Consider the following 12,653-nt stretch of genomic DNA (forward strand, 5'->3'; position numbering starts at 1 on the left):
ACTAGAAGGGTTCAAAGTCATTTTCTTTACATGAAAGAAAAACATTTCAGTAGTGCATCAACATTTCCCTTCCTCCATGGTTAAATTGTTACCTTGGAAGTCGGGAGAAAAATAGGGGAAATTTTGTTTATGACTAGCTTCAAAACACATGATGTCATCACTCTGCGGTGGCTCTTTGTTTCTGTCAAGACAGCTGTTGCTTAGTGTAGTTCTGAGGGCTGACTGTGGAGCGCCCCTCACACAGGTAGAGGAGAGGGACTCCCAAGGGAGGGGCCGCACATTGCTACTTTCACAGCATTGTTTGCTTTTCCAGCTGCCTGCAGTCGATGAAAACATGGCCCCTCCTCTTCCTCTCCCAACCCCCATTCTCCCTCCTTCCCTCTATATACTCGTTCTCCTTCCTCGACCTCTCACATCCCTGGAAGAAACGCAACATTTGGCCTCAAAGTCTAACCTCACCTATTGTTCACCGGCTAACGCTGACATTGTCAGGCATTGCCACAGAGAATGACGTCGGACTTTAGCTAGCCAATAAACAACGGGAGAGGAAGCTTGCTCTGTTTGTTTTGTGTTGAAAACTCATACACAGTCTCACAGTATACTCATACACAGTCTCTTACACATACTGTTTATTCTCAACAGTGGACGAGTAAATGTTTCAAGCCAGGTCATTTGTGTTTGTGGAGTGCATGCAATGCTGACTGTCACAAGCGTAGAGGAAAGTCTTGAGGAAGTGTGTGCCTGGCCTGAAACAGTGTTCTGTTTCTGTGTGATGATCTTCCATGTCGCCTCCATGTTCTCCACTTGCCTCTCATAACATGAAAAACGGTTGGTTGGCAGAAAGCCAAATGCTACAAGAGCAACTGAACACAGCCTTATCCTGTTTTGTTTGACCTCAGCTGTGGAAGAGATAAGAGAAGGCTTGCTTGGAAAGGCAGCGAGAACAGGAAGGTTTACCATGTCCACACTTGTTCTTTGGGCTCTGTGTCAAAACCATCCACCATCTTGTATCATGGGGCGTAGAAGTAGTGATCACTAGTTGCCTGGCAAAGATTCAAACTTTAACTGTAAGTTATGGAAAGTGTCCCTATGTGAGCAGGCGTTGCTACATTCCAGCGTCTTAAGGAGGTTTGTGACACCATTCCATCTAGTCCACATCACTGAGACTGTCATCATGCCCCAGCAAAACACCCCATGCTTGTCAAAGATGTAAGACCTCTAAATTACATAAATAATTGAGAACTATCTTATGGTGAGTCATAAGTTTCAGTATATTTGAAGCATATCGATGAGATAGATACAAGAGCTTTTTGGTGAGTTTATTTATGACAAAGTACATGCAGAGGTTGTTTGGAAGACAGTTGAGATGATTGCCAATTAAGGAAAACAAATATTGCATGTCAGGGACTGTTTTTTGGCCTAATGGTAGATGTTAGGGTTCCCAAGAAGAGGAATGCTGGTAGACCCCTCCCCCCCCCCCTTAACCCACTTGTAGACACAGAATATTGGTGCTCAAAGCAGGGACCTATTTCAATATTTGGATAACAGCTATTATGAATTTGTAACATCTGTCATGGATCTGTGAGCTTTGTGGCACAAGCTCATAGAAGATTTGAGAACACTTCACTGTCTGTACTTCAGATTAGTTGAGAAAGTTGGCTGACATGTGGTGTTCCCCCAGTTCCTGTTGTTGAACACTTAGTCAGGTGTGTGTGTCCCCCAACAGTCCTGCTGAAACACCTAGTCACCATGTTATCCCGTGACGACATCATCGTCAGGTCCGGCTTCCCTACTCTCACCTAAGAGAGTGTCGGTTAGCAGTCACCAAGATTTACACATATTCAAGCATTGATGCATACACACACACTAACACGCACAAACACACAAACACGTCTACACTTCTCCTTGGCACATTCCTACATGTGTGAAAGGACTCTGACAAGCCAGATGGTGCTGAATGGTAAAAGCAAAGCAGTTCATAGAAAGAATATCTGAAACTAATTGGCTACAATTATACTTTCTCTGATTGATGCATGAACATTTCATTTCCAGCTGTTCCCTTTCTATGAAGAGAGCATGACATCATACATGTGCGTCAGGAACTGTACCGTGATTCATTCCCAAATCAGATTTGAGGAATGAGTGAGAGTTCCTCCAAACCATTTTACAGGAGATCCAAAACCTTCATAACAGCTTAGAAAGTGATTGTGTAAAATATGTCTGATGTGTCCCCACATTCAGTTGCTTCAGAAATTGCTTTGATTGAGTCCAGCAACAACACAACAGTCAACAAAAACACATCAATCAAGCACAGCCGGGTGTTGCGTGGGTGGCTTGTGGTGGTGCATTCCCTTCAACAGGAAGCCCAAGGTTGGACCACCTTCGTGGGAGGGCTTCCTCTGAAACCAGGCCACCGGTAGCTTTCTCCCACCTGCACGATGATGGGATCCCGATGATTCAACCTCTTTTTAACGAGATCTCCAGCTCTCAGGCCCAGCTCTCTGCCCGGGCCTACAGGCCTGCAAGCTGTCTCTCACTCCTCCCCCGCTTCGTTTAGTCAGAGCTGCATGTGAACACTGAGTCAAGAGCGTTCCCCCAGATCTGAGAGGGGCCTGTGTGTGGGGGGGGGGGGGTGCCTCCTAGGCTGAGGCACCAGTACTGCAGCTGTGAGCTGACACAGGAAGGACTCTTCCCAGCTTAGTCTCAGCTGTGGAGGGGAAAAACACTACAGAACACAAGAGGGCTTTATTTATTTTTTCACCAGTGCCAAGGTAGCCCACTGACGCAAAGCTCAGACAAAGCTCTCAGTCCTTGTCGATTGACATGCAGCGTTTGGTAAAGTAGAAGAGGCTGGGTCTGTGAGGATGCAGGCATGACACTCATCTGTTATCAGGAGGGAGGAGACCAGAGTGTTACAACAATAAATCCACTGCAAAATCGACCTCCGTGAAGTCAGGACTTCCTATTGTGTAACATGTGCTGTACTCATAAAGGGAAAGGGTTGCACTTATAAACAGAAACCCAGGCCGTTATCCAATTCTGTTAGATTAAAAGACAAAAAGTGTTATTGGCTGTCCAGAAAGCCCAGAACATTTGATTCCCAACAAACCACAGTCATCAACAGAGTCCTGGGGCCTCATGTATAAACGTTGCTTACGCCCGAAAAGCTTGCGTATGCTGGTTTTCACACACACGGTGTGATGTATAAAAATTAACTTGACGTGAGAATGTGCGCACCGTCACGGAAACTTTTGAGCAGACATGAGAATGTGCGGACCGTCCGCAAAGTCTTGTCTGGCTCTGTAACATGGCGAATTCTAACTGAAAAGTGCAGAAACTCACCAAACATTACAAAATAAAGTTTCCACTACAGTTACTGTCATACGTCTATGACGTTGACTATTCAAAAAACATACAAATAAAAGTTTGATCATTAGTGGATGATCACATAAAAATGCCAGAACCCATTTACTGTTTAATCCACCACTACTTAATAACTTCTGTTAAACTTGAGGGTGTCAAACGAGCCACCATTCAATTCTAAATGCGCGTTTTACATCAGATCCATTTCTTCTTAATTTCTGCCATGGTCCGGATCTCTGAGCCCACAGCATTTACGGCCCTATAATAATAATAATAATAATTGTATTTGTAATGCACTTTGTATTTAGCTAAATCTCAAATGCTACAGGTTAAAAACAAGAAAGGGTGCAAAAAGTGACAGTTTTCCACTCCGCCGACTTTCTTTTGTTGCTAATACCTGATGACAGGCTAGCCTGGCTCTGCCCTCCTACGTACTTCCGCTCAATTTTAATTTTGCTTCTGTACTAGGTCTGGGATTTCGGTGTATTAGTCGGTTTTCAGAAACAATTTTTTTGTAGGTCCAATCAGCGAACAGAGGGAGTGGCTGAGAACGATGACGTTGATGTCATGCACTAGTTTGAGTTGTAGTTCAATAATGGCGGCGGAGAAAGATGCGAGCGAAGCTATTCGGTCTGTTGTGGCAACTCTGCCGAATATCCATAAGTTAAAGCCGGAGCAAGAACAATCCTTGCTGAGTTTTGTTGGTGGCCATGATGTTGTGGCCCTCCTCCCCACGGGGTTTGGGAAAAGTTTGATTTTCCAGCTACGGCTCTGTTACAGTAGTGGTGAAGGCGTTGTCTAAAGCGAACGCTAGTGATTGGTTATTGCAGATCAGAGTGGCTCTGGGCAGATCCAATAGTTTTAAACTTCAACAGAGTACCCTTCAAGGAAGTTAACGCTTGTCAATGGAGCGATCCCAGACCCTCTGTACAAATGAAATGTACGAGGGTCTGGTTAGGACCAGGCCAATGACAAGCCGCCAAACAGGCCATATTTTCTCGCCTCCACCTCTGTTGTTAGAACCTTGATCTCACAGTCTGTGAAATTTTCATTTTTTGTGTGTTTAGCCATTTTAATTCAGACAAAGAAATGACCTCAGGCGCGCATTTATAGGCCTTCTGCATATTCATTTATGGGAGGAGGCAAGGCGGGGTCAGTGGCTCGTTCACGTGCGGTCAATCTCACGTTGATTGTGATTTATAAACGAAAGGTGCACAGGACCTGGCGTACGAACAGTTTTCATGCATGTTAATATTTCTGTGCGTAGGTACTTTTCAAGTTTTTCCCGTACGCCATCTTCTGGTATGAAAGCTGCGCAATCTTTTATACATGAGGCCCCTGGTCCTCTGCCAATTATAGCGTTTTTGAATGTCAAGTACAAATTAAACAGTTGGTTAGATTCTGTGAATCTGCATGCAGACACGCACACGCACACACATAAATCTCTGTACCACACACCTCAGTCCGGACATCCCTGTTGAGCTTGTCTCAGAGGGTGTCGAAGTTAAGGAAAAGAGGAAGCATCTGCAAGGAGGAGGGGAACAGGCGGATGACATCCTTCCTTCTAAGATTGCAGGAAGCAGGAAGTACATGGAGGGAGGGGAGGATGGAGGATGTTAGCCTAAAGGGCAAACATTAGGGATCCAGAGAGGATATGGACATGACGCAGACAGATCCTCGGTGGATGGACCAAGACACTTTCCGGAAGAGTCTTTCCGTGTTTCGAAAGATTACTGCTACTTGTCTCACTACTTGTTTCTTATCACTCCTTGTTACAACTTGTCTCACTGTTACTGACGCTTACAACAGGATTTCAGTTGTTAGCTGATTAAATAATAATGAAGTTGTTGGCTGATGAAATAAAGAATATAAAGATAAGCATTATAAACAAGCTCAAGCTGTGTCCCTGAAAGTAGCTGGAGCTATCTTTAGAAAATGGCAAGTTGGAAGCTGCATTTAGCCTTGTTATTGTTGTGATACGTAATCGGAAATAACCAAGTGGCTCTGATACGCCTGCTGTTTTTTCCCCTTAGTTGTTTTCTATTTTAATCTCTGAAATATATGGGTTGTAAGAGCCTGGACAAAGTTGTGGCAGGAAACTTGAGATAAGCAGAGTACAGATGTTACTTACATAGAGACATATAAGTTCTGAAATTCTATGAGATTCATGTGAGAAAGAGTAAATAAAAAATAAAAAAAAGAAGTCACCTGACCATTCATTAAAATGATCTATACACTGAAAGTACATACTTTTATGAAACCTTTATGAAAATGTATAAAATGCCCTAGTGGGTTGCTAAGCATTGAGTCAACTGAGAGACCCGACTATGGCCATTATAAGACAGCTTATCTCTTAGCCCCTGTAATAACAAACATTGCTGACATGGCAGCGACTCAATTCACATTTTATTTTAGGGCTGACTGATCACAACAGTAGGCTTTTTTATGTTCGGGCAGACAACACAATTCCATCTGTTGAGTACCTGCTCATTAGGAGCTTTCCCACGCCTGGACATAGACAACCAATCGAGAGCACCAATCCTTACTGAATCAGCATTGGGCTATTGTTCCATATCTTGCAACGTGCAGTAGCACTGGAGCCACACTCAGGCCAGATTGGTTTATGTTCCCCTCATTCTCCCTGATGCCTGGGAAGTGACCCTGGGCACAGGGAGCATGAGAACATAAAGGAGAGAGGGCTTGCAACATGTGAAGAAAAGTCCTGTTTGACGTTTGATTCCTTTTAGAATGGACATGTGAAGATAGAAAATTGGTGCTAATGACCAGAGAGTAGGTGTGCTGAAACATTTGAACTTTTACAAATATTCCCTGTAGGATCGTAAACAATACAAAAATCTAACAAGCTTGGCAACGCTTTACTTTAGGGTACAGTACGTAACTGCCACTTAAAGGCCGAGTAGGTCATGTTGTTGTTAAACACTTTGTCATATATGCTGAAATAAACTTCACACTGATGGCAACCAATAAATGTAAAGGTTTGACAGTAAAATGAAATCAATCTGATATCTGTGGGCGTTGCAGAACTGTAAGCTTGAGGAGTATCATTGAAGAGAGGCGGTGAGATATTTAGGTTTGAATCCTTTTGAACTCAAGCTAAAATTGCTAAGTTGACAAAGCTTACCAATCCTTCCTTTAACTACATAGCAATACCCATAGTACAACACTGTAGTTACACAGGAACTTCTAGGTAGTCTGATGCGGTACAAGTTATTTGGTTACACAACCTTCAACTGCCATTTATTTCTTAGATTCCTTTCCTCAATCTGTGCCTTCTCACACTTTTGTAATAACCTATACCACTAGCACTTAATCCCCATTACACATCCACATACCATTAACACATAAATTCCCATGTTACTTACAGTGTTTTACCACATGTATTGCTATGTTACATCATAGTTCATGTAGCCTTAATGTAAAGTGTTGCCAAAAGCTTTGGTGTTTTGCTTCTCATTAGTCGATTCTACAAGCATGTCATAAATAATTTAAATGCATACATTTTCTCCATGGTCTAGATTGGTCCAGGGAGTTCCAAGTCACTGAACTGTGGTTTAGTTGGACTGTCCATGGGCTGTACCTGGACAGCCCCTGCTCCTTGTCGTACAGGGAGGTGGGAGGTGCCTTCTGCAGTGGTAAGCGCAGCAGCAGACGTGCTCCTGACTGCATCTCAACACCCCTGGGGGGTCATCACTAGAGGAAAGGGGAACATCCTGAGCTCACAGGCCCAGGGGAAGGAAGGGAGTGTGTGTGTGTTTGTTTGTGTGTGTGTGTGGGTGTGCATGCACATGTGTGTGTTCATGTTTTTGTGTGTGTGCATTAAGAAGGTTCACAGTGCTGGGAACAGCTGCGGCAGGACTTCCTGTGCTGAACAGGAAACATAACTGAGGGGGAGGGAACCTGGAGAACAATGCTGTGAAAGTGGGACACCGCCCAGGTCAGGGAGGGAGCGACGCGGGAACCGAGGGAGAGAGAGGTGTCCCAGGGTCTCCATAGGCAGCACATATTGTAACACTTCCCCATCTAAAGACTTGGCATAAACAATCAATTACTTAATAGGCTTTCATGACAGGTATCCATTGGACTTTATGAAGAATCTTGAGTTTACAGTATAGAGATAATAAAGGGGGGGTAGCTGGATGGAGGTACAGTACAGTAGTATTCTAAATTATTGTATGCTTCCTAACATCCAGTGAGTTGTTACTTGCAGTGGTGGCATTTTACTGACTGAATTACAAATATTATAAATATATTTCTTCACTGGCGCTTCAGTTCACTGTACGATTCAATGCATAGGCTTCATTCACTGTTGGAGAAACAATCAGAGAAGGATATACAAGAATGGTTTTTGTTTCCTTCACATTCCAGGTTTCATTTGGAATAATGACTCTTACATTCCGGTACCAAAGAACCTGTTTGACATGGACATTTTCACGTTACAAAACTCTTGATGAGAATGGAAATCATGCAAAACCACTTCCCTATTGTACAGATGTTACATTTGACCCTACTGAACAACAATAGGAGACTGGGGTCCCCATGACCTGCAGACTGGGGAAAGTGTCCTCCAGGGCCTTCTGGGATGAAGCAAAGATGTGATACTGACCGACTTCAACACACTCGCACATGCAGACAAGATCCACTTAAAAAAAAAAAAAACTTTTGGTACTCAGAGCCACACAGTAGGTAGGACTTGGACGATGCTCTGTTTAGCACTGTTTCATCACTGTTTCAGTACAATTAAGAGCATTGATATAACATGTTCTCCTATCACCACTGTCCCTTTGGAACACTATTCTGGGGGCAGAGAGGAAACCCAGCCAATGGAAACAACCCACCAAAGAAACTAAACCATTATGCAACACTGCTCCCCAGCGATATCCTTTTCCAGCTCTGAACTGCCCACTCACCGTCTGCTGATGGGGGTGTGCTGTAGAACAGGGCAGGGCTGGAAAACCGGGGAGGATCAAGAGGAATGAAAGCAGGGTACCTGTGTTGGTGCTCCCCTCCTGTAATACCTCATCACACAGAACTTTCCTTGAAATAACTTCAAACCTCAAGCCTTTCAAACCTTGCAGGCCTGCTGAAATGTTGCTTGGTTAGCCTGCTTTCCTGTACAGTACATTTTTGATGGACCCTGAGCAAAGGGCGTAGGGAGCTTATAAAAGGCAATCAATCGTAAAACAAAAAAAGCATGTGTGCCATGACTGTTTTTTTCCAACTTTGTTCAACCTTACAAAAACCTAAATCCATTCTTGTGAAAATAGCTGATGTTTCCATAAGACCCTCTCAAGTGGATATCTCGGTAACACTTTATAATGAGTCAAAACTTTTTGGCATTTACAAAGTGTTAACTAATAGTTAGTTAATCCTTTATAAAACATTTTGAAACATTAACAATACATTATTAAATAGTTAATAAGCTTATTATTAAACACTATGTTGATCATTAATAAACACTGTTAAAAATTATGTATTTTATTCATAATACAATTCATAAGGTGTTTGATAACTGCATTATCATACTTTATAGACAGCTTGTTAATATAGTTGCAAACCAGTAGTTTAAAAGGTGTTAATGGTACATGAGCTGGTATAGAAAGCATTAGCAAATGGTGAACAAACCATTTACATTACCTTTATAAAGCATGAGTAAATAACTAACAACATATTTACTTATGTCTTTAATTAATGTATGCCAAGTCGAATACAGGATGTACACTATGCTTTGCAGATATCTTAACAACTATTTTATAAAGACTTACTAATGATGCAACTTCTGATTAGTAATGCAAGTTATAAAGTATTTACTAACTGTTAGTTAAGGCTTTTGCGTGACCTAATCTAAAGTGTGAACTATTTATGCCTTATTAAGCATTTATAGAAAGACTATAGGCCTATAGATGTTGTGTTTTTGTTTTTTAGAAGAAATTGCTGTTAATTTATTTACCTGGGTAATAAAATAGTATTTTATTTCCATTAAGAAGCGATACAGTAGAATTGGTATAAAATTTGGTTACCCAAAGCTGTATTTTATTTTAAAAAAATGGCTGTAATAAACTGCAAATGTTTAGCTAGCTACTCCTCGACAGGTCTGCAAATGCCTTTGAAAGCAGAGATTTGTTAAAACGTGTGTTAACCGAGACCGTAGGTCGAGGGTTACAAACAAACAAATCGTTTTAACATATTGAGGCGACAAAGCGTTTGCTGACCTGTCGAAGAGTAAACATTTGGTTTCTTATATACTACAACAATACGTGGGAAGATCCCAAATCAAACACGGCGAATCTGGAGCAGACGCCATCTTGTCAGAGCAATCAGCTGGACTTGTACTGGTGACGTCACTACATCTCCAAGGCAACATATCAACAACTCTTTTGAGAACGTCTTCTGAACCAATAAGAACAGCATATTGGTTAAATTGCAACAGTACGAGCGTTCTGATTGGCTAATGGGTAGTCATGCCAGCCGCGTATTAAGTCTTTATATTCTATGCGCGTATTGACCTGCGGTCTGATACGTATTCTTATTGCCCTCCGCTGATGTCATCTTCAAAATGAGCGAGATTGAGGAGTTTTACTATCCAGATGACAACGAAGACATCAACAGCGACAAGGAAATTCTTAACTTTCTAAAAGAGCAGAAAAGTGTGAACACAGAGAGATAAACGACAAGCGCTAGGCAGATTGCTAGGTTTGGTTGCTCAGATTTCAGATTGGTTGCTAGGTAGGTGCTAACACCTGAAACACACCGTGTGAAGACTTGAGTACTGTAGTATGGAAGCAAATCGTTACCAAAATTCAAATGCAAATGCAAAATGCATTTCCAGAAATGCATTTGCATTTTAAGAATGTGGCTGCATTATTTGACTCATAAATGAAATTAGTAATCAATCATCCTATTTGCATTTTAATTTTCTTCTTCAAGAGTGCTCAATCTTTCACTTAATTAAAATGAAAAAGAAATAGACATTTGAGATTTAATTTTCAAAACATGCCCCAGCAAATAGATACCAAAATTCAATTTGAAATGTAAAATTTGAAAATTAAAATGCATTTCCATAAATGCATTTTCATTTTAAGAACGTGGCTGCAAAATCGTGACCACAATTCAAATTCAAATGCATTTCCAGAAATTCATTTTCAAGAACGTGGCTGCAAAATCGTGACCACAATTCAAATTCAAATGCATTTCCAGAAATGCATTTTCATTTTAAGAACGTGGCTGCAAAATCGTGACCACAATTCAAATTCAAATGCATTTCCAGAAATGCATTTTCATTTTAAGAACGTGGCTGTAAAATCGTGACCACAATTCAAATTCAAATGCATTTGCAGAAATGCAAAATGAACGAAAAAGCATTCTGAGCGGCGCAGCAGAGTGACGTCAGTAGCCGCTCTTCTTCAGCTCCCTGCTGACCGAGCTACCCATCTTGTTCGGTAGGGAGCGGTGTGCACATCTGCATTGCATTACATTGCAAATGTGCCGGGAAATTGATTGAATTGCCGGGTCTTTAGAGGACGCATCACAGACTGAGCAACTTGATGTCAAACAATTAATAAAACAGTGGCAGAGCTACTATTAATGTGTAAATCTGTGACGGCAGAGTATGCAGCCAAGCTCTCTATGACTTGTTCTACTCGGTCACGGGCATCAGACTCAGATATATTATTAGATTCTACCTGTTCAGCTAATTCTAACAGTGTTTGCACAATTTGAGGGAGCGCCATGGTCTGTGATGCGTCCTCTAAAGCAGCGGTCCCCAACCTTTTTTGCGCCACGGACCGCTTTCATGTAAGACATATTTTCACGGACCGGCAGAACGGACTGGGAGGAAAGATAGGCCCTGGACAGCTGCGCTGCTAATGCATGTACATTCTGGGTTTGATGTGATCCTAGTTAGTGACTTCCACACCTAATGCGAGCGCGCGGAGCGCGCGAGAAAAATAGTTTAGCTGATTTGAGCGAAAAATAGTTTTTTGAGTTTTATGTAAAATAAACGGCCGTTTTTTCAATTGACCCATCTTTAAGTTTCTTAGCCTGGCTTTCCATCGTCATATTGTTACTAGCTAGCTTTCGATGTGTCAGTCCCACTGTTGTGTGTGACTATAAGCTACGACAGTGACACCCGAAGTGCGTTCCTTATATCCAGTTCAGGCCTATTCCAAAATTTTGTTTGATTGCTGTCACGGCAGAAAATCCCGCTTGATGTTGGAAATGGAAGCAGGGTTTTCAGTGCTTTAGTGGCGATCTCAGGATAGCCTTTATCCAAAACACCGATAGAGTTGTTGTCTCAAACAGGCTTCATTGAGTGGTAACTATCACTTGTCATGTGTCAAGAGGAAGAGACGCGCATGATACCGTTCAATAAAGCCCACAAACTTGCTAAAAAATGAGGAAACACACGTCTTTGCAGAGCTTTTTTGCTCAGGGGAAAAGGCCCGCGGAGAAGGAGAGAATCAGGTCATTTTTCAGAATAAAACGTCTTTCAGACTCTGATAATCAATTAAAAGGAAATAATGTTATAAATTCTTTTTTGTGCGGCCCGGTACGAAATGACTCACGGACCGTTACCGGTCCGCGGACCGGTGGGCACCGGTTGGGGAACGCTGCTCTAAAGACCCGGCAATTCAATCAATTTCCCGGCACATTTGCAATGTAATGCAATGCAGATGTGCACACCGCCCCCTACCGAACAAGATGGATAGCTCGGTCAGCAGGGAGCTGAAGAAGAGCGGCTACTGACGTCACTCTGCTGCGCCGCTCAGAATGCTTTTTCGTTCATTTAGCATTTCTGCAAATGCATTTGAATTTGAATTGTGGTCACGATTTTACAGCCACGTTCTTAAAATGAAAATACATTTCTGGAAATGCATTTGAATTTGAATTGTGGTCACGATTTTGCAGCCACGTTCTTGAAAATGAAAATGCATTTCTGGAAATGCATTTGAATTTGAATTGTGGTCACGATTTTGCAGCCACGTTCTTAAAATGAAAATGCATTTATGGAAATGCATTTTAATTTTCAAATTTTACATTTCAAATTGAATTTTGGTATCTATTTGCTGGGGCATGTTTTGAAAATTAAATCTCAAATGTCTATTTATTTTTCATTTTAATTAAGTGAAAGATTGAGCACTCTTGAAGAAGAAAATTAAAATGAAAATAGGATGATTGATTACTAATTTCATTTATGAGTCAAATAATGCAGCCACATTCTTAAAATGCAAATGCATTTCTGGAAATGCATTTGAATTTTGGTAACGATTTGC

This window comes from Osmerus eperlanus, chromosome 28 (assembly GCF_963692335.1).
Source record: "Osmerus eperlanus chromosome 28, fOsmEpe2.1, whole genome shotgun sequence".
Taxonomy (NCBI): Eukaryota; Metazoa; Chordata; class Actinopteri; order Osmeriformes; family Osmeridae; genus Osmerus; species Osmerus eperlanus.